This window comes from Tauraco erythrolophus, chromosome 16 (assembly GCF_009769465.1).
Source record: "Tauraco erythrolophus isolate bTauEry1 chromosome 16, bTauEry1.pri, whole genome shotgun sequence".
In the NCBI taxonomy this organism is placed as follows: domain Eukaryota; kingdom Metazoa; phylum Chordata; class Aves; order Musophagiformes; family Musophagidae; genus Tauraco; species Tauraco erythrolophus.
This window is the reverse complement of record NC_141480.1, coordinates 8111898-8133861: the sequence shown is the minus strand read 5'-3', so window position 1 is coordinate 8133861 and position 21964 is coordinate 8111898.

Here is a 21964-nt window from a genome sequence, read left to right as displayed (position 1 = left end):
CACCACATCTGGTGCCTTTTCTAAGCACTTACACTTCAGAAGGATGCTTTTTGAGAAACCACAACGTTGGCTTTATTCCCAGCTATCACTCTTTTATCCTTTTTTTACTCTCAATAGCCCTGTCATATATACAGGATTTTTTGATCTCCAGATGAAAAGGAGAGCTGCATGCTAACAGGGACCAGAAAGAAACAGGGGTGAGAAAAAAAAAATAAATACTCCTGGAAGGAAAGAGAGGCCTGATGAACTCAAGTATACCTTAGAGGTTTAAAAATGAACTATGGTTGAACCCAAATATTTGATTTTTCCAGAAACAGTGTGGTTTATCAAAGATTACTCCTCAAAGCCACATTCATTCAGCACATGAACCCATTTCTGTGACAGCAGCTGACTCAGAAAGGTCCTCCTCACACAGAGCTCAGAAACCTCCAGCTGGGACACAGACAAGACCTGGTGGATGCTTCTAATCCACTCTCCTGAACAGCTACCACCATCACCCCTGCTCTCCAGAGCTCACTGCAAGCTTTTCCCTGTCATCACCACATCCTTTTCTCAGCTACTTTAAGTGATAAGGATCCCTAGGGAAAATCAGGGGAGCGTAGGAAATGCACCGATCCTGTCCCCTTTGATACGTGCACGCATGCAGCTCACTGCTGTTCAGCTCCCCATGGGGACACAGGGTATTATTCAATAACTCCTACTTACCTGTTTGATGAAAACGTAAACGAGACCATTTCAGATGCTATTTGATGCAAGCAAAATTTGAGTCCACAGAGGCAAACATTTACACTTAAACTTCTCTTTTGAGGACTATCTCCTCCTGTCTAAGGAAGAAAGGATAGCACATGGCCTATAAATGTATGGGAAATGAGTGAATATGACTGACATTGTGAATATAAAGCACATCTTGCTGCCAAAGAGACTTTATTTCAAGGCACTATTCGAGCCCAGGCTTTGCTGTAGTATGCATTCAGAGTTAGTAGGTATTTTTGGTGATTGTTCCACTGACATAGTACATGTAAACAAAGGACCAAACAGCAGATTACATCTTCAAATCTAAAATATATCTACATATTTAAATGTGCATATTTTAAATGCATCTCTTTTTCACTTCAGTGAGTCTGGTGAAGAAAAGAGAGCAGAGTAAAAGCCCTGAAATCCTTTACTAGAATGTGCAACAAGTTCAGCTTGAGCATCAGCAATTCAAATTTCATCAAGTCAAAATGCCAATGTGGTTACAGCTGCTCCAGGGCAGCCACCCACTGCATCGGGTTGGCGAACCAGAGACCACACAGCATTGTACCATTCCCAGCTCCCACTCATCCTCGCCATAAAAGGGAGCTAGTGCTATTTCTGATAGAACTGCAGTCAGAAATCCTAAATCGCTGGCCATCTTATGCAACTGCACAAGCATTATTACTTTGGTTATTATCTACTACCTGGCACCTGGTTCAAGCTTGCTCCCTTGAATTAAGGAACCAAAGAGCTGGTGGGACTGTCAGCCACTGAGCAGGGGAGAGGGATGAACCAGTACTACCAAGGCTTATTCCAGCACCAGGCGCAAGCCACATCCAAAAGCTTCAACCTGCTTGTCATGTTCTCACCATACACGTGCAGCAATCTATTTATTTGGGAAAAAAATAGAGTTTTTATCAAACCCATAATTAGCTCATTCTTCTAATATTGTTTAGTGAAAGGGAGACAGTGATTTACTTCTAAAACACTTGTAGTGATTTAATATTTAAAAGTTTTGATATTTTTGTTGCATGGGTTGATGGGAAAGCCATTAACAATTCTGCATGCACCTTATTAGAAAGGCTGCCCACATCCCAGCTCAGACAGAGCGTAGCCTGATAAAAAGGCTTAATACATAAATGCTTGTTTGTGTTTGGAAAGTTCCTGGAGCTTAGCCAAATATTCAGTGCGCTGAGGAAATAGAGAGAGACAAGGGCCTGCTTTTAAAGCAATGCTTGTCTGCAGCTCTGTATTATCCTGAGTGACATTTTGTCCAAGTACAGTAACAACACACGTCCTTGCCTGCTGCTGAAAGCAAAAACCAGATTCTAATACCTGATGGAAACGTTCTTGCTTTTGGGAGCATCCAGACCTGGGAAAAACATTCTGCTTATAAAAATTCTGACTTCTTCACATAGAAACAAGTCAGTTTCCAACAACAAAAGCCTTTCAGATAGTGGGTGTAATCTCCAAGCTGCTGCCATGACAGTCTTTTAGTAACACCTATAACTTGCACAGAGATGTTTTGCTACAGATTGCAAGGAAGCAGAACAGTCATTGCTCCAACTGGCAAACAGGGAGCCTGGAAGCACAGAGCGGAGCAGTGACTTTTACCCAACTCCATCCAGCAGTTCAGGACCAGGAAGACCTCCAGCCTCTTGAGTCCCACCAGATCCAAGGCATGGGGTTACAACTGAGCCACTTGGAAGGCAATCGCTGTCATCCTGATCCAGGGAGAAACCATAAGCACATGCTTTACAGATGTTTTGGCTGAAGTCAGCAAGATGCAAGCACAAGAGGAATGCTTGACTGACCTGCTGAGCTAAGTTCATGTGTACATCTAAACGATGTACCAGGCAATCTCACCAAAATACATCTATTTTTCACCCTGCTTCCTTTGTCCCGCTGGTCAAAGGATGCTGGGGTTTAGGGATGGGTCAGGGGATGAGTCAGCAGGAGAGAAGCCACAGGAGAAACCCAGAGCTAGAATTAGTTACCAGTCAGAACCCTGCCACCAATAACCTCCCAGAAAGTAATTATTTTCTCCCTAGGGTGATGGGCAGCTGCCTCCGGCAAGTGACAGCAAACTCACTGACTGCCATTGTAAAAAAGTCACCCTAAAACCCTAAAAACATGCTGAGGTGTGCATGAGTAGTTGTATGTGTGAAAGGCAAGATCTTCTATTTGCTTCCTACTGGATAGCCTCTGTCAATATCGTGGATAAAAGTGCTACGTTCATTGCTACACAGAGCGCTCCCTTTGAGATGCCCAGCACTGCTGGATTAATCTGACTCTGCGGAGCAGCTCCAAGCTGGCCTCTCCCATTTAACGGGTCTGTGTTTCCTTAAGGGTTCTCTCTAGAGTATGGTAGGAGAGTGATGGAGGGGGGAGTAAGAAGTCTGTAAAATCAGAAGTGGAAATGTAGTGAGAGGGTAACTACTCCCAACTTAATAAACGGGTGTGAGAAGGGGAATTTGGTGAAACGATCAAGCAGCACGTCTAACACAAATTAAATAAAGTGCTTTTTTACACAGCTAATTTATGGAACTCCTTGACACAAGTTATTGCAGAATACAAAGGGGTTTTTAAAAGGATTTAATGAGGGACTAGACAAAGCCGTGAAAGCTTAGTACCTAAGGGTCTGGCTTGAAAGCCTCTAAACCAGCAATTGCCAAAAACTGGAAAGGCTTATCTGAGACAGGCTCAACGTCTATTTGTTTCTCATGCTTTTTTCTGTGCATCTGCCACTAGACAGACTTAGGCTGACCAGGTGATGGTCACTTCCACATCATCCTTAGCAGTGCGCAAGCGCAGAGGACAGCGTGGAGCCAAGCTGCTGCAAGGGAAGATGGTAGGAGCCAGCCCTTCACACACAGCATTGGCCTCTAAGACAGCAGGACCACCGACTCATTTTCTCCTACATCGCTACTGAGGAGCTTTCTTTGCTTGTCAAAGAAAGGGGCTTCAGTTTTGCCTGCCCATAGTGTCATCTTCCCACATGTACCTGCCCAAAGGCCAGTCCCAGCGTGGCTCATAACATGACCAGCAGACAGGTCTGAGCTGTCCTCCAGTGAGTTTCATACCACTTCTTAGATGATCATTATTAAGTGAAATAAGATATTTTAAGGTCTTTTTCTCTTCTCATTAAAACCTCTGTCACAGAAATTACCTGTCAACACAGGTTTAATCTTCTGCAGAGTCCAGCTTTCACATGTTTGCATTCATGAGATGCGGGACAGAACCTGAGGAGGAAATTGGACCAAATTAACCTGCTCCCATGACAATCCACAATAATAACAGAAGTGGAAAATGGCAGAGAATTAAACTGTTCTTGACAAAAACTGTAATGACCTCCAAGAATGCCTCTAAAGTAACTGTCCAAGTAATAGCTTCCAAGTGTAATTTCAGGGATATGCCATGCAAACTTCCCTTGCAGAATTTCAAGCTACCAGTTAACAAGACTGAAAAAAGAATGAATGAGAGGAAGAAGTAATCAATACTATAATTAGCAACACAGTAATCTGAAACAGGCTGATTTGGTTAAATAAGGACAGGTAGATTAGATCACAAAAAACTCTAAAGTAAAGAGAAGAGTTTAAATCTGATTCAGTTTTAGTGCTGGGAAAGAAAACACTTTAAGATGTACAACAGGTGCCCTGCTCCATTTCAAACTCAAAATAATAATTGAGGGGAAAAAAAAACACCCAAACAAAAAACAACAAGCAAAGTGCACTGATTTTAGATAGGATAGCCTTAATTAGTCAATCCCCAAATAGAGAGATAGCATCAAAGACAGGGCAGGATTAGAACGAAAGGTCATCTGAGGCTGGACCAATCCTCTGAATAAAAAGAGTATACAAAATAAAAGTATTTCCACGAAGTGAAGAACAGAGGCTGTGTGCAGTATTTTCCCATTTAAAGCTGGATGATGTAGCCAGGACTATGTTTTCCAGGGATTAATAAAGGAGAGAGATAGAAAAGAACCCTTGCTATTGTCCTTGTAACAATGGCTGTGGCAGTATCTAAATGCTCTTGTTCAGAATCAATATTTCTGAAAATGGTGTCAGTTACCATCATGTCAAAGAAGAAATTGAAGAGGTTGTCCCTGAATCATAAAAAGAGACAGAAATGTCATCTTCAGGATAATGCTGTGCTCTGACACACCAGCCACAGGCCACATCTAGGTAACACAAGAGCACCTTGGGCAAATCAACGCACAACTGATCATGGTTCAGGGACAGTAGAAATACAAGTTATTCCTTCAGATAAAACTGAGTAGTTTTGTCATAATACACCTCCTTAATCTAGTCAAACTCTGCAAGAAAGAAAGTAATCCTTAGAGGATTTCCACTAAGTATAAACAATAATATATTACCTAAGGGCTTAATACCACTACACTGACAAAATCTCTGAAATGTAGCATGACTGAGACTCCCAAATTCCAGTTCAGTACAGTGAGCACTTCATGTGGGATTCATTTGTCCATCTGCAAATACCTGCAATGTCCATATTTACATATGAAAATTCATTTAGACTCCATATGTGAAAAGCAAAGTACTTTGGGAATGAAATCCCTTTCCTTCCATGACTGATGGGTAGACCAAAGCAGCATTGCAGATGACTAATGCTAAAGATAAATCTCATTACTCCAGTCAAAAAAAAAAAGTAACTCTGCGGCCAAATATAGAGTTTTCTTCAAAATTTTTATAAAGCAAAAGAACTAAGAAAGCCTCAGTACCAATTTAAATAAATATACAGCATTGAGTTAGTCATCAAGTCACTCTTGTCACACAGAATGAACCAAATCCTTCATTTAGACAATATCCTCCAACATCTTGAGGAGTGAGCCCAAGGGCATTGCATAGAAGAACATTGGCCAAACTTCTGTTTCTTTATCTATATCTCAGTTCCCCGCATGGACAATTAATTTTGGTTTTAGGAGTCAGTCCATGGAGCACAGTTGCAGTCAAAGCTATAATTATGGTGGGTAGATGACTTTGCACTAGATCCCTGTTTTTTCACTGCTCCGTTGATAGAAGTTAGCTTTGAGGCAAGGAAACAACTTGATATGAAGACACAAACGCAAGCAAAGGTCTGAAATGCACTTGGATCTTGCTGTTAACACCCCAAGATGAACCCTTGGGCCAAAACCAGGTCAGATCGTACCATAAAATAAAGGAAAGGGAAAGGCACAAAAAGCAGTTAAGGCTTAGGAATGGTTTAACATGTCAGTGCATGAGCTCAGTATCTGTTTCTATACTCCTCTCCATTTGTCAAAGCTGATTTTGGTAAAAGTGCAAGGGAGAAAAGCCCTGCAATTTAAATAGACCTTTCTGACTGTCAGTTAGATTGATTACAGTTTTCTGCAAACAATACATTTTTAAATAGTTCTTTATAGAGTTTATTTTACTCCCAAAATTTCCCCTATTATAAAGCCCTCATAACAAATGCAATCACATATCTATTCACTGCCTCTCCAAAGTCTTCCTCCCTCCCTTTTCTCTGGCCACCTGTTAGCTCTTCCTTCTCTAAATTTAACTCCCTTAGCTTTGTTTGGTGACCTTTTCCTCATGCCCTCATTATCCGAATTCTGCTCCTGCTGCGGTAAAGCTGGTGGGGGGCTGGATCTGGGTTGTTATTTTGGAAATGGGCAGGGGAGGAGGTAATGAATCAGTCCGTCAGTAGAGGTTTATTTATGGATGTTTTTTTCCTAAAAAATAAATTAAAAAAAAGCGCCAAGGTCCCTACCACCTTTTACAAAAAGTTCAGAGCATAAAGATAACATTGGAATGTATCGGAACAAATAGAGTAAATTCGCACCACTGAGCAAAGAATACATTGCTGTAAACATTACAGTTTGTCTTGCATTCCACTCTCAGCACTTTTGCCCAGACTTTGCTGCACAAACTGCAGCTCTCTGTTGGATTAGCCCATTTGACCCATTACACACACAAAACACCCCACAACCCTTTACAGATGGAGAGAATCTCCAGGCATAGCATGGTTCGGCCATTCTGACCATCAGGGATGCAGGAGAAAACCATAGGTATCATGATCCCCATGGAAGGAATAACTGCAGCCTTTCTCCACGTCATGTTCAATGTATCCTGTTCTGCCAGCCCTGCCCAGCACACTCTTCTACAAACTCCTCGACTGCCCCAATAAATCTAATCTTGAGCTAGTATGACTTCAAGACTCTATGGAAACAGGTTGATGCACATAAGAATCACACAGCTAATGCACAATGAGGTTACTAAATGAATGAATTTGGATGCAAGTAGGAAAATAAAAGCTATATTTCACCTACAGAGAGAGCCTGGAAAACCCTGCTCCCACAAAGCACATACTGATTTTGAAAATATAGTGAGCTTGTGTTGGGACACAGAGGGGAGATATTTTTGAAATGCCAGAGTTGCTGGCATGGCACCAGGCATTGGTTTAATTTCATTCTCATACTTGCTCAGAGCCAAAATGAGTCATCTTCCCCATGAAATACGAATCCGTACACAATGCTAGCTGTTAATTACCTTTCCTGTCTCCATTAAAGAGCGAAGTGACAGTTTCAACCTCTCCCTGGGCGAGCATTGTGTTCTCTCGCTGTCTCCATCCTTCACCAACAAATCTGCTGCTACGATTCAAGTGGCACTTGAAATATTCAGTCTAGCATTTCCACAACAGTATAATAACCGATAATTTGACAACAAGAAGCCATCTTTAGAAAACTCTAGCCACTTGTAACCGCAGTAGAAACAAATCGAGGTATTTCTTCACCAGGCCTGCCCACAGAGCAGCTCGTTTGGCCCCATCCAGCATTGATCACTCCAAGGCTGGGAGCAGTCATCTCCAAACGTTCCCGGATTAGCACATTGAATCCCCATCTAATCAGACGTTTTATCGTTCATTTATTTACATGGCTATACTATTGGATACATAATGTTTTGAGAATAACAGGACTCAAAGGAAGCGATATCTGGCTACAGAGTGATTGCTCTAGGCATCCCCAGCCCAAATACCGCTCTCCAGCTATGAGGACATCACCTCTACAGGTATGTTGTCACCTCAGTGACCAGGATAAGCTCCTTCTATCACTTGTATCTCCCACCTCTGTTGGTATCAGGTAGTCCACCAAAATTCCACAAGTTGGTCAGGTGCCTTTTTACCTTTGCACAGCACATTAACTGGAAGGAATGAAAGTGTTGTAGCACCAATACACAGTTAAAACCACCTGAATCTTCCATATTCCAAAAATTACAGTGGCTTCAGACATGACAAGTAAAAACTTAGGTCCACTTGTTCTCTGAGCTTTCAGTTCTATGGGAGACTCTGATTGTTCTCTCAAGACTTCGTATGTAATCATGAAGGGCAGAAAAAAAAATTTTCAATACAAAAGAATGTGGTTTTGAAACACCCTTTTGAAGAGCTTTATCTATAAAGTGAAATAATACAAGATTTAGAATACAATCATAAGAAAAAAAATTCAGGCAACACTGAAGTTGCTGCTCATTTACAGTTGTAGCAGAAATTCACTCTTACGCAAAGATGAATCAAGATCCATATAAAACTTAGCCCAGTAAACCCTTGGGGTTCAAACAGATTAGTGTACTTGTGCTAAGCCTTCCCAGAAGGGCAAACCTCACCTTTGCGTGCGTTGTAGCAGTTAAAGAAACAAAAATTTGCAGGAACTGAAAACATTGAAATTTGAAAGCCTTCAAAGGCAGCAGGGAAAAAAACTAACATTCACTTCCATTTCTGTTCATAAGTGCAATGTTTTACCCAGCCAGAACAATCTCCACCCAAAGTCTTAGAGGAATTTGCTAACCCTCATCAGGTCTCACTGGACACCTCTACATTAGATAACACAGCTAATGCATCTTTAATGCTTTGTGCCATTACAAGAGAAGATTGACATGTTCACTCAAGGCATTGGATCATTTGCTTGTGCCATGCCATAGGTCATTCTCTTAGCTCAGGCTGAAAGCCACTATAACAGACTATTTTTTTTTTTCTTCCTTAAATCAGGTGCAGCTAGTTTATTTACTCATTCATCTAAATAAGTAAATACAAACATCAGGGTTGGTATCTTCATAGCGTCTTCCCCACTGAAGAGCTAGGGACTCCATATATCAGGATACCCACTACTATGATAAGTCCTTTTTGTTGTATATTTATTACTTCATCATATTATGTTGTGTATTGAGTAGAACAGCTCTAACTGAAATCAGTTCGTTACTCATCTACTCTGTGACTTACAGGGGAAAGTTCTAAAATTATTAAAAATAAATACACAAGAAGACTAGTATTATTTCTCAGAGGCAAGGAAATTTCAGTTACCATCCATGTCTTATCTGAGAAACTAAAAGAGTACAAGAAAGTAATAAAGGAAATTCTTGATCATTAGCGTAATTTCATGAGGGTATCTAAAGAACAATGCAGAAGATAGAATTTCAGCCTTGCAAGGTTAATCATAGAAAATTCATCTACGTGAAACACACTGCCTAGTTTACTGCTGCCATTTTTTTTTTTTTTCCATAAAATAGTTTAAAGCTAGTTATTCATTTCATTGAACTTTTCATAGGGTTGTTCATCATGTTTTACCATTGTAGTGAGTGACTAATGACCTTGAAAAAAATAAAAAGTAGCCATATGAGCATTAGCAGAATAATATATACTCCAGATTAAGGAGGGAATGTTTAGCTTTTGCTCAGTGAGGGATGTAGCTTGCTCAACAAAGAATGATTTATAGGGAAAGCAATAGGAAAACTCATGATGTTTTTGAGATACAGAGTAGGCATAAGCAAAGCTGTGACTCAAGGCAAGCAGAATCATAGCCAGCCACCGTGGAAATACTAATATGCTTTTCTGCTTGAGCTCACCTAGCCAGTACCTACCTTATTTAATTCCTTGAATTCAGGGCCATCACTAACAACAGCTTCTGTTGCATTTTCTTCCCACAGACTGGTGAAGAAACAGGAACAAAGTCACAGCTAAACAGGATGAGTCTTGGATCTGTTTTCCTTCCAAACAAAGGAGGAATTGTTCCATAGTGAGTAGCTGAAGGTGCGAGATGCATTGCTATGGCTTCCCAGTGGTGTGGCCTGTCCACAGACAGCTGGATCCTAACTCTCACTGGTGAAGATTTTTCCCCTGAATCATGAGTCATCTCTCAGGATCTTTAAAAATCTTGATGCTGCTAATACTATCTATCTAATTCCAGCTATTCTTATTCAGATAAATAACAACATTCCCTTCCTGAAATCTTTTTTTTTTGGGGGGGTGGGGGGGGTGGCCGTCGAGGTTTAGACCGCTCTGGCAGCTAACCACCACACAGCCGCTCACTCACCTTCCCCCACCCCCGGGATGAGGAAGGGAATTAAAGGATAAAAGGGAAAGAGACCTGTAGGTTAAGATAAGAACAATTTAATACTACTATATGAATAAATACATATTTGTACAATGATAAATACATACAAATGAGTGACATACGATGTAATTGCTCACTACCCCTTGACCAAGGCGCGTCTCGTCCCGAATTAACGATGCCAAAACAGATAAGTCCCAACACCACAATTCCAGATGAGCAAGAGGCCCAAAAATAGAGAGTGAGACAGAGAGAGCACTCAGAGTCCAAGAGTGAGATCCCTGGAAGAGCAAAAGCCCTTCTTTCCAGCTGACCCTCACTTTTATACTGGGCACGACGCTGCACGATATGGAATAGTGATCGGTCAATTTGGCCCTCAATCCTAAATCTAAGTACAAATCATAAGGAGAGTTGTGGACCCCCCATCCTGGCTGTGCTCCCCACTATCCTGTTGTGCTCCTGCACACTGGCAAGAACATGGCAAGCCGAAAACTCCTTGCAACCTCAGTGCCAACTATAAACACCAGTGCGCTGCCAGTGTTCTTCTCAGAGCAAGTCTCAGACTGAAACCAAAACACAGAGCTCTTCTGGCTGCTAAAAAGAAGAGCTAACTCTGTCCCAGCTGAAACCAGGACAGTGGGTTTGTAGTGATGAGGTCCAATGGATACGAGAGCCGTGTGCAGAAAAGAAAAAAAAAGAAAAAAGAAAACACAAAGAAAGTAGAACAGCCCTATTTTCATACTGCAGTCATGCTTTAATGCAGTTTAAGTGCTGCCCAATTTGATTCTTTACACAGCCCCAGCAGATGACAAGTTACAAAACCTGAAGATACTACCTGCAGCTGAAAGTGCCCAAGCAAATCTGCCCCAGATAGACCTTGGTCAGAAGAACCCAATGGCTTGAAGCAGAGATGGGGAAAAACACAAACAGGAAAAAAAAAAAAAAAACACAAACACACACAAAAATAAGATCTTTCAGGATGTCTCTCTTCATCCTGTTTCTATTCAGAGAGCTCATGACTTCAGTATAGGAGCAAGAACTCTTTTTCCTTTTAATTTTACAAGATTTCATAGGTAGATAAAAGTTTCTCTGTAGTTATTGTCTTTGCATTTGATCTAGGTTATTTCTTTTAATATCAACAGAGTTAAAAGAGGATGCATGTCATCTATTTTAATGGGCTTGGTTTTCCCCACTTTTACTTTTTACAAGAGCAATCAGCTAAAAGATAAAATGTAACACTACTGGTAGAATTTTACATCTACTTAGCAATCCTAGAGCTATTTCAGTTGCAAGATAGCCGAGAGCCACGCTTGGTTTTTGGTTGCAACCAAAAAACTGCCAAATGTAAAGGGAGTTTTTCCAGGTAAAAGTGTTTTGACATGTGTGTAACTGTTGCACCCTGAAACGCCTTTGGAAATATAAGACACCGTGCTGAGAGGTTGGCCACATATAGATTACTGAGATGGAAAATTATTTTGGACCTAAAGTATCTGTACTCCAATTTTATGGGTAATTAAACCTAATGTGGTGCCATTCAGAAAGCAATTAAGTCCCATATCTAGAATGTGGTGTCCCCTTCCAGTGAGTGATGGGGAGGAAGCAACAGGATTCACCGTGCTGATTGATCATTTCTGGGAGCCCTCCTTGCAACCTTAGGACCTCTCGTAAAAGAGGAATCGGGCAAAACGTGGAGGTGGAGCAAGAGGATGTCCCTTGGGCTGCACCTTGCACGCATTATCAACTGCACATCCAGGGTAAGAGCATTAGCTGACCTGGGGAGAGCCTGGAAAGATTTCCCTAGCAATTAAGACAGCTTTATCTAGATATTGTTTCACTAAGGAGAGAGAAATGGTGAAAGATAGAAAGACCAAGGCTGCAGCAATGATTTCTGTTGTTTGTGGGCTTCATGTCAAACACACTGGGCACTCTGGAGATCTTTTCACTTTTTCTGTTGGCAGAAGACAATTCAGTCTGGCAAAAGGCTTCAAATCCATCAATAAAGATAACACAGACATTGCAAAATCACCTTGTCTGAGAACTGTGCTTAGCATGAGGCTCTTAATTCTTAAACACCAGAAACTACTCAACCCTGAGCAACATACCATTCCTGATGTGATGGGAAGCAGCTCCCAGGCCATGCCGACAGCCCTAGATGGAAACAAACCAAAATGGCCTCAGTCCATGACTGGGTGCTCCTGAAGCTCCCCACCCCAATCCTGGGCAGCTCATTTGCAAGGATGCAGCAGGAGCTGTGGCATCCACTCCAAACAAAGGTGCTTCTCTGGGCTCCCTCAGCCCCATATGTTGCACTTGACCCGCAGTCCTCAGCCATATGAAGGCCTGTGCCTTGTTCAGACAATCAAGAAAGGCAGCATGAAGTAACCCAATAGCTCAAAACACAAAGGTCAACTGCCACCAAGTGAAAGCTCTGAGTAGAGATCTTCTAAAAAACAGAAGCAGGCTTACGTCAGAGTACCCAGAAATACCACAATATTTGTTTTAAATTCTATTATTAAATATTATTAAATTTAATAACACTAGTGCACTGGGACATAATTGTGATCAAAAGGTTTGATCTAACCCAAGGTTAGAAAGAAAGTTGGTTGCAAAGTCATGAAACCAATCTAATCTCTTGCTATTCAGTCCTATACTTTGGGAGGAAGATAATTGTTACTAAAGCTCACCAGTGGGCAGTCATCATGAATAAAAACTTAATAATTTAGACTGTGTCTAAAGCCTACTTTTTCAGTATAACTATGAAACAAGGAAGGAGATCAGTAGGGAAAAAGTAAAATAATCTTACCAAACAATACCTTCACAAAATAACACATCGAATCGCATCTGAGAGGTGCTATTACAATCATACTGACCTAGCCAAAGCATTGGTCTTTTTGACAGGAAATGTTAGCACCAAGCAGAGATTTCTTAAAACATTTTTCTCTTCCTCTGTTATTTTTTATACTATTATTTGAATGCATCAGCTTGCTGCTGCTTTCATGAATGGGCAGCTGAGTGATAAGCCAGAGTATTACAAATGTTTTCTCCATCTTTGAGAGCAATATGTAATATCATTAGATTTCCACAGTTTGCTTTGGCAGTGATACGTTCAACAGACAAGCTGGTCTCCCCATGGTAGAGATGGGACCGGCTCTGAGTAAGCAAGATAGAAGAGAAGCATTAGTGGAAACCTATTATCTCTGTTCAATTTTCCCAAAGAGTAACCAAGGCTTCTTCTGCGACAGAGAGTAAATGAAAACATTTATCGTCTGATAAAAATTAGTAAGCTGCTCAAACACCTGCCCATACTGGCACGTTTCCTCACCGATTATAGTACATACAATAAGGTGGCTTCAGGCAATGACCAGCAGCGACAGCCTCAGCAACCACTGCTCCCACCACCCGAGGACCTGGCTTGGACAGCATGGGGGTGAAGCTAAAAACCCTGGCACAGCTACTGAAACGATTCATCTTAATTGGTGTACAATTCCCACTTCTGCAAACAAAACAAAAAAAACCCCACACAAACCACAGTGCTGTTCCTCTGCCTGCCTACACGCTCATCTCCTCCTTTTGAGCTGGCAACCACCACTTCGCCACTGCCCAAGCAGCTTTTGGGCCACCAGTTGCTGCATTTTAATGCACATTGAAAGTAACATCACCCCTTCCTAGGTGCTTCTCGAAGATTAATTTTCTCAAGGTGCCAGGCTTGCAGTCTGTTGTCTTGCCTGGCTAGTTTTACACCCCAGCCCATCCACGAGAACATTGACAACATATGAGGTCTCCTAATGGGTCGTATTTCCACATCAGATCCTCCTGAGCTGCTGCACAGGCTGGCAGTGATGTGTGACACATCAGGAATTTCCTAATTTGTTGACTGTCACAGGTTTGCTTTCACCTTCCCGGAAAAATCAGTCCCAGGAGACGAAAGCCAGATTTTCACTCTCTACTTCAAGGCTCCGTTCAGCATGTGCTGGTTAATGACGGTGTGTAATAATCAATAAACAGCTCTCGCCTTTCAGCTGATGGTGCATTACTGCCGGATAGGAAGGGGAAGGTGAGCTGTGCGATTTCTGCTAGCTGGAAGGCTCTCTCTATGCATATACAACCCTAACGGCCTCCCATGCTTGTCCTGCTGATGTCGTTACCACTCTCCTAATTCTGCTGTGAGCATATTGCTGTATTCTGGAATTCCATGACTGACAGTCGCAGTGCCCCCAGTGTTTTAACAATACGCAAACAGGCAGCATTTTGGTGATTTCCAAAAACTACATGCCAGGATAGAAACCGCAAGGAGGGTGATGGAGGCAGGTTATCCCAGAAAGCTTTGTGCTTGCAAAACCTGAGGCTCACGTGAATTAGAACCAGGACCAGGTTGGAGCCTGCAGCAGGAGATCATTGCTTCACACAGTACAGGGCTGCAGTGCTCATACTGCAAGAGAGCACCAGAGTTCAGCAGTTGCTTTCTGCTTGTCTCCTGCCAACCTCCTTGCACCTGCTAATGCCAAGTGTTAACAATGAAGGAGAAATGTTTTTTGGTAAAAGCAGGAAACATACGCATCAAAATAAAGCATCCTCTCTGGTGCACAAGATATCAAAGGAAATGGCCTAAGATTTCATCACACTTATTATCCCATTTCATACTTCTTTCCATTATGCAGATGGGCAGAAGATGTCATACACTGACACCTTTCAGCACTTTGTGGTTGTAAGGACAGGAGCTGAAGGGTAATTGAGCATTTCTTGCATGACATCAGCCAAATGTCTAAATCCCTTTGCCTCATAACTTCCAAATAATTCCCACTTGATTTAAGCAAGGTAGCGGGGTCACACTGGATACCAAATTATGAACAAAAAAAACCTTCAGGCTTTAACTCCTCAAGATAGATTATTACTCTATAATACTATTATTAATATTAATAATTAATTAGTATTAATATTATTACTACATAATCCATTTGATTGAGTCTGATTCTGCACACAGTTATTTTTACCAGCAGCGCCCCAGAGGTGGTACGAGCACCCAGCAGAGAACCCATCTGAAATGTGTTCCCTACACCAAGGATGAACAGACAGACCCTGCACCTCGTTTGCACGACGCAGACGAGATCTGCACAGACATAGCGCAGTCACACCACGCTCCAAAGGGTCGGTTTAAGCTCCGAAACAGACAGAATCCTCCAACCCCCTCCTGCAAAGTCAACCGGTAATAGTTCCTTCCAGGTGAATGAGCAGCACTTATCTCCCCGCAGCATTGGTCAGGCTGAACAGCAGATACCAAATTCAGTCAAGCTGGCGCAAGCACTTCGTGCAGTGCTCATGCACTGATGATCCATCATTCATAAGCTGGTTTTGTGCTGAGAAGTTCTCAGGGGCTCTCTATCGCCATACCTGCAACGCGCCGTAACTGTCACACCGGGTCCTGACGGCACCAGCTGGGTGACGTGCCCTATTGTAGCTGTCACATCTGCTTTAAAGACCTGCCACTTGCAACGCAGTTTGATCCGAGACAGACCAAGTGAGGCATTTGCTTTTGGACATCATCGACTTCTTGCCTCAGTGGGGAAAGAGTCCAAGAAAAAGGAGGAAAGCAGCTGGGGCAGCGCAGATCAGTTTTATTTTATACCCTCACCTGTAAAGAGCAGGTCCAGCCACTGCTGAGACTGACTAACTGGCTCCTTGTTGAGAACCAGGTTGAAGAGCAGTCAGGTCTGCAAACCCACACGGAGGCCAAACCCCTGCTTGCCTAAAACAACAGTGTAAGGTCATGGTTGCAGGGTGCAGCTTTGAGAGAGGCAGAGGCACCAGTCCAAGGCTGCTACTTGTTTGCTTTGCACTCCAGATATTTTTCCTCTCTTGCTGAAGACCAGGACCACACTTGAAGGCACCCTTCTGTTACTGTAAGTTAAACTGCCACTATTCAGCATGTCAGTGGGTAGAGCTTTTTTCCTTTTTAAAAAACCACTCTGAGGTCCCTGGACAGGATTTCAGCTTCTGACAAGATTTGTGGCAGGACAAAATGGGAGCAGATGATGCAATGCAACAAGGGAAGGTGAGGGACACAGAGGATTCCCATACCATTTACTCTCAACACAATAAGGGACAATCGCAGCAACTCAATAGCTTAAATAAAATTAATTCCATGTCTCAGGTCAGCGTGGAGTGAATGGCTGTGCCCATGTCTCTCATGCCAGTGAAGCGAACCTGGGACAAAGATGCATTGCTGAAATACACTGAAACAAGGGGAATTTTTGTTTCAGCTCCTGCTAAAATAATAGCAGAAGCAGCCTAGGAATGCTTCAGAATAAGACTACCATTTTCTGCATTTCTTTTCCCAGTAGGAAAAAAAAAATACAAAAAAAACACCCTAAAACCAATCAAACAAACAACAACCCAACTGAAACACATCTCAACATTTCCTCTCTTAGTATGGCTTTTGCTCCATACTAGATTCAGCACATGGAATTAAACCCGTTTCAGAGCAGCTAAGTGCAATACAAACCATTAACCTGAAGGTGAGAAGAGCCATAGCCCATTCCAATGGACTATTAGGTGCCCCATGCTGAACACTTGCACAGTGATTAAAGTGCTACATTATTGAACATCACTTCTCCTACAAGAGTTATGCCATGCCATGTTTCCTTAAAATACCAGAGAAACCCATACCAAAAGGCAGACAATAGCCATGGAGAGGAGCACAGTCAAATAGACACTGGGGAGAACCAAAGCAAGCAATGAGTCACCCTTCTCATCACTTCTTCATTGCATTTCTTCTTGGTATCTGCAGATGTGGTTCTCTAGTCTACCCTCCTCCCCCCACACAAATTTGTTTTTTGCGAAGCAAAGAATTCCAAGGAAATGTTAAATTGGTTATTTTAACAACGCATAGCAAGAACTGAGCTGCTCCCAGTTCAGACAGGGACCAGCCCCTACTTTATATCTGCCCATTGACAAGGGGGAGACGCATCCACTTCATTGACTTGAGCACGAGGATCCTTTCTCAATGTGGAATACAAGCCCTTGCTGCAGCCAGATGAGTTGTATTTGTAGCCTCAGGACACAGAATTACTCATTTCTGGGGTTCAGAATTCCAGACTTAACTCACAAGAACCACCACAGAGTCTGTGTGCAGATAACCATGTCCTGATGCTCTGGTTACAGGGGATTGGGACTTGGCAGGACCTTCCTGCAGAGAAAGAGCAGATGAAAGCCCTATCTTGTTAACGGGGCTAAAGTGACACAAACAGGGCTCTGCAGACAGCACTCCATGGAAGAGAAACTCTCCAAAGGGCTTGCTGTCTCCCAGCTCTCTTCCATTAGCAGAAATCCCTACTAGCAAAACTTCCATCTGAGGAAGACTTCTGAAAGATAGAAACAGGTCTTCTCTCCTAAACACTCATGCCTTTCCTGCCCTGGATAACCACTTAAAAACATCAGGTGACAAACACTTTGTTGCCAAGCACTGCAGAAGGCCCATGGGACTTGTCTTCCGACACCTGTGCCAGTAAGTGAACGAGTGGCGTAACAACACAACAAGGGATTTAAAAAATTAAGTCTTCCCAGACACTCCCTGGGGGTCCTTTTGCTACGATATGCAGGCTGGCAGCACTGCTGCTCAGGAGATGCCACATTCCCACATTTCCTTGTCTTACAAGAAGCTGATTTCTCTGGTTAGTGAATCTTTAATGTGACAAAAGGAAGGGATGTGGTAGTAGCACTGGAATGCTTTTCTTGGACACCATGATGCAGAAGGCTGCCTATGGAAGAGCATTCACATCACTTCTGGACCTGCCTTTGCATGACTAGTCACTCGGATCAGGAGAAAAGAAAAAAAAACCACACACCATACTAAAACCAAGCAAACAAACAAACAACAAACCACTTCCAGAAGGAACAGAGAGTGAAGGTTTTGGCTGTGGACTTTTCATGCTGACAAGTCCTAGGAGGGAAACAAAGTTAGAGCAGATGAACAAGACAAGTCATCTGGGCAGGATGGGACAGGCAGGTCCTGGTCCGTCCCCTCTCAGCTGTTTGGAACATCGCAATGCTTTCCTCAAGAACATGTAGGAGCCCTTCAGTGACAACCCACAGCACTTTTCGGCCTCCACCAGCTGAAGCCGCGTTATCAATGGCTGTCTCCTCACTTCCAGTACCTGCCACTGTAAATCATAGCCCAGAGCAATGCTTAAGAGAAAGCATCTAAATCACAGAATAAAACAGGTCAGAGCTGCAATTATGATCAGTGAAGCAGGCATCAGTATGTTGTGCATAATTACAATGACTGTAGGACTTCTCTATAAATATCAGCCAGAAAACCGTCTCTTTGCGTGCGGGCATAAAAATGAGATGCAGGAAGCAGTCTGTTCTGATGTGACAACATGACCTTGGAACAACTTTGTTGCCTCCACACCAGAGTAATTACGCTGTTGGAATGTCCAGTTGTGCCCCTCTCACCATCAGCAGTGACCAAGCCTTTGCAGCAATAAATGTGCAACCACTAACAGTTCAATAAAGATCCAGAGATAGACTAATTTTGCAGTGGCTGCTGCTCCTTGAAGTTCTCTAAAGCTGTGGCTTCAAGAGCAAAAGCTCTTGTTTCCTCCTTTGAAAGTCTGAACTCTGCTTGGAAATGAAATTCACTCGAGATGATAAATGGATACCATGCAAAGCTTGTCTTACATACGTCTTTAAACATTTTACTTCCTGCTCATCAATCTTCCCCATCTATACAGCATTCTCAACTACTTTGCAGTTAAGAGAGTCAATTCCTTCAGGGAATGTGGGAAGCAAAATACACTCCCACTCTTCTCAATACTATGATGACAGTAAATATGAAAATGTTAAATGGAGAGTGGTGCTAAAGCAGAGAGCTGCTCCAGATCACCGTGTCATTGCCAGACTGAGCTGTAGGGCAAGGTCTGGCCCTTGTTGGTCCCCCAAGTCATGGACAAATCCACGTGGCACATTATGGATCTTGTGAATCCCAGTATTTGCACAGTTTCATTGAGAAGAACACAGAGCTGACCAACGAATCACGTCCGCATTACAAAACTTAACAGGTGAATAACGTCACTATTAATGGCAGCACAAAAGGAGTATTTCCATTATCACAAAGACAACCCAAAAGTTTGGCAAATGACAACACGCATGGTATGTTTTTATTCAAAGCTATTTCAAAACACGAATACTTCAATCGATAGTCACTCACCTCCCATTCAATAACCCAGTAATCCCCTTTTGTCCAGCATAATGCCTAGACACATTTTTATTGACCCAGTAGTAAACTCTTAGGAATTACCATTCTTTGACTACTAATGACTGGGTATATTTCTCCCTGCAGTCAAGTATTTATCAGGTAGAAGGCAAATATGTGATTCATTGACTCATAATACATTTCAGATAAATAATAATGAAAGACCCATGCATCATTCTTGTCAATGTGCTGAAAAGACTTGCTGAATGCACAGAGGTTGGGGCAAGGAAGAAAAAAAAAAAAAGTAAATCAAAAGTGTTAACTTGCAAGAATAGGGAATTAATACTGAGGCATAAGCTTATGAGGGGGCTAAACGGACCCTGCCACCAAGAGCAGACTACTAGCACGAGGCAATACATAGCCTGACCTCACGTCCAAAAATGTAGCATCACCACATACTCCAAACGAAATGCTCCAAACTATTCCACAACCCAAGACGTGGAACATACTGAAGGGGAAAAATGATGAGATTTAGGAAATTGAAGGAAATCTGCAAATCTTTACAAGCTGAATGAAGAAAAAAGTATTGAATAAATTAATCCATATAAATGATTTTCCATATGAAATTATTAATATGCTGGCCAGCTTTCAAAAGTCAGAAATTAAACAAAATAAAAGCCCACAATGAACTGAACTGGAACACTGTGAAAAATAGTAATAAAAAAATAAGAAGGAAACAGTTGTTATTCTCAATCACTCAAATATAGATCTTTCTTATAAAGAATAACGGTGCATCCAAAATGGTCATCTCCTTAAAATAAGCTATATAAAGCACTAAAAAGAGAAGCACATAATACATGACTTATTGTTGCAGCGTTGTCAGGTCACCATTTTCTTTTTAAGATATTATACTGCTTGAGCTTCTGTTGGGAATTCTCCCTAATAAATTCCCTTTTTATGTCCCTTTTCAGACTGTCATTTAAAGGATGCTATGAAATGATTTGGAGAACTTCTGGAATAACTACGTGGAGCTAGTAACCCTCAGCAGACAGGAGCACAGCAGCTCCCTGCCAGATGCCCACTTGAAAGATAACTAGTGTTGCTGCAGGACAGGAGTCAGGGGGTCTGACGAGCCATCTGAATGCTAACGAACTCCCGGTTCAGCTCCTCTAGTGCACTGGGAAACCCAGGGGGTGACCGGGAGAGCCCCTCCTAGCAGGTAGGATTTGGACAAACTGAGGAGACAGAAGGACTTTAGCCTGCTGCAGTGGAAACTGTGATAGGGCACAGTTATGTTTAGGAGTTCACTGCCTATAGAGGAAAAGATTCCTCTTAAACCATTCCCACTGCCTTAAGTTCAGACCTGAAGGAAACCTATTCTCTAGCAAAGCGGACAGGGTGTATTCTGTTAGCTCAGGGAATTAATGCTACAGTGTTTGAATTTGTTCTCCTCAGGTACACACACATATGCATGCACATGTAGATATGTACATATATGTGTGTACACATCTCGCACACCTTGGCTTCACCTTACAAGCCTGGTTAGATAGCTGCTCTTGGCCTTCACTCAGGTCAGCACTGGATGCTCCCCCCTCGGTGTGCACACACAGCAGGCAGCCAGTTCTAGCACAACACGTGTGCAAGTGTCACGACTCTACTTGTGGTGGGAACAGAGATAGACCATCACAGGTAACAAATTAAAGCAAGTTTGCAAAATACTAGGCGAATGCCACTATAACCTAACGCTGTGCTAAATAAAGTGGAAGAAATGTTCTTAAATCTCAGCCTCTGCATGGCAGGACTTCCAGGGAGCCCTCGGGCAGGGCTCACACAGCAGGCTGGCTAGCAGAACTCTGTTTTACCAGGTCACCTGTCTCTTGTTGCTCAAACTCAGAGAAAAAGTGAGATCTATCTTCTAACACATTCCTCTGTCAAAGCCTGTTAACTCCCCATCTGCCCTCCTCCATATCCCTCAGCCTTGCAGGGGACAAACTCCATTCAAGGCAAATAACATAAAGAAAGCTCATTTCCTTTGAACTTATTTACAAGTTTTACCATTAAACTTGCCCACATTATGCAAGCAGCTTGCAATCTTCCCTAATTCTCTGACTTTAATTATATAATTGAACAACCCAAAAACTCATTTTTTCCAGGAAACATTAAACATTACCATCTTAATGAAATTCTTAATGAAACGGTCCTCTCTGCATGCAAATGAATGGCACTGGATTTGCTTATCACACTGATAGACAAAAGGACAAATGCCCTTCCTTTTGTCAATCACCAAGAGCGACAGCCCTTTCTAACAACACTCCTCCTAGATGGATGGATGGATAACACAGACAGAATCACGGACAGGAGGAAAACACAACAGGGAAGGACGAGGAAGTGGTCAGGAAAGGTGAATAAATTGTCAATAACCAACATGTGAGTAAAGCAAACAACAGACCTACAGCCAACTCAAACCTTTCCTTTAAGCTCAGCTAAGTTCTGAGGGGCTCTGCTTCAGCTGGGCTTTAGTGCTCGGGAAGGGAAGAGCCATCGCTGGGGCTGGATGGGTGAAACAGCCGGTGGTCTCCACAGGGCTCCTGTTGCAGCCATGCACTGTGCTGCTGCCCAGTGAAGGACAAAAAAAATGTTGAGCATTTCAAGACACATGACTTGTCTTGAAACACCTCGAC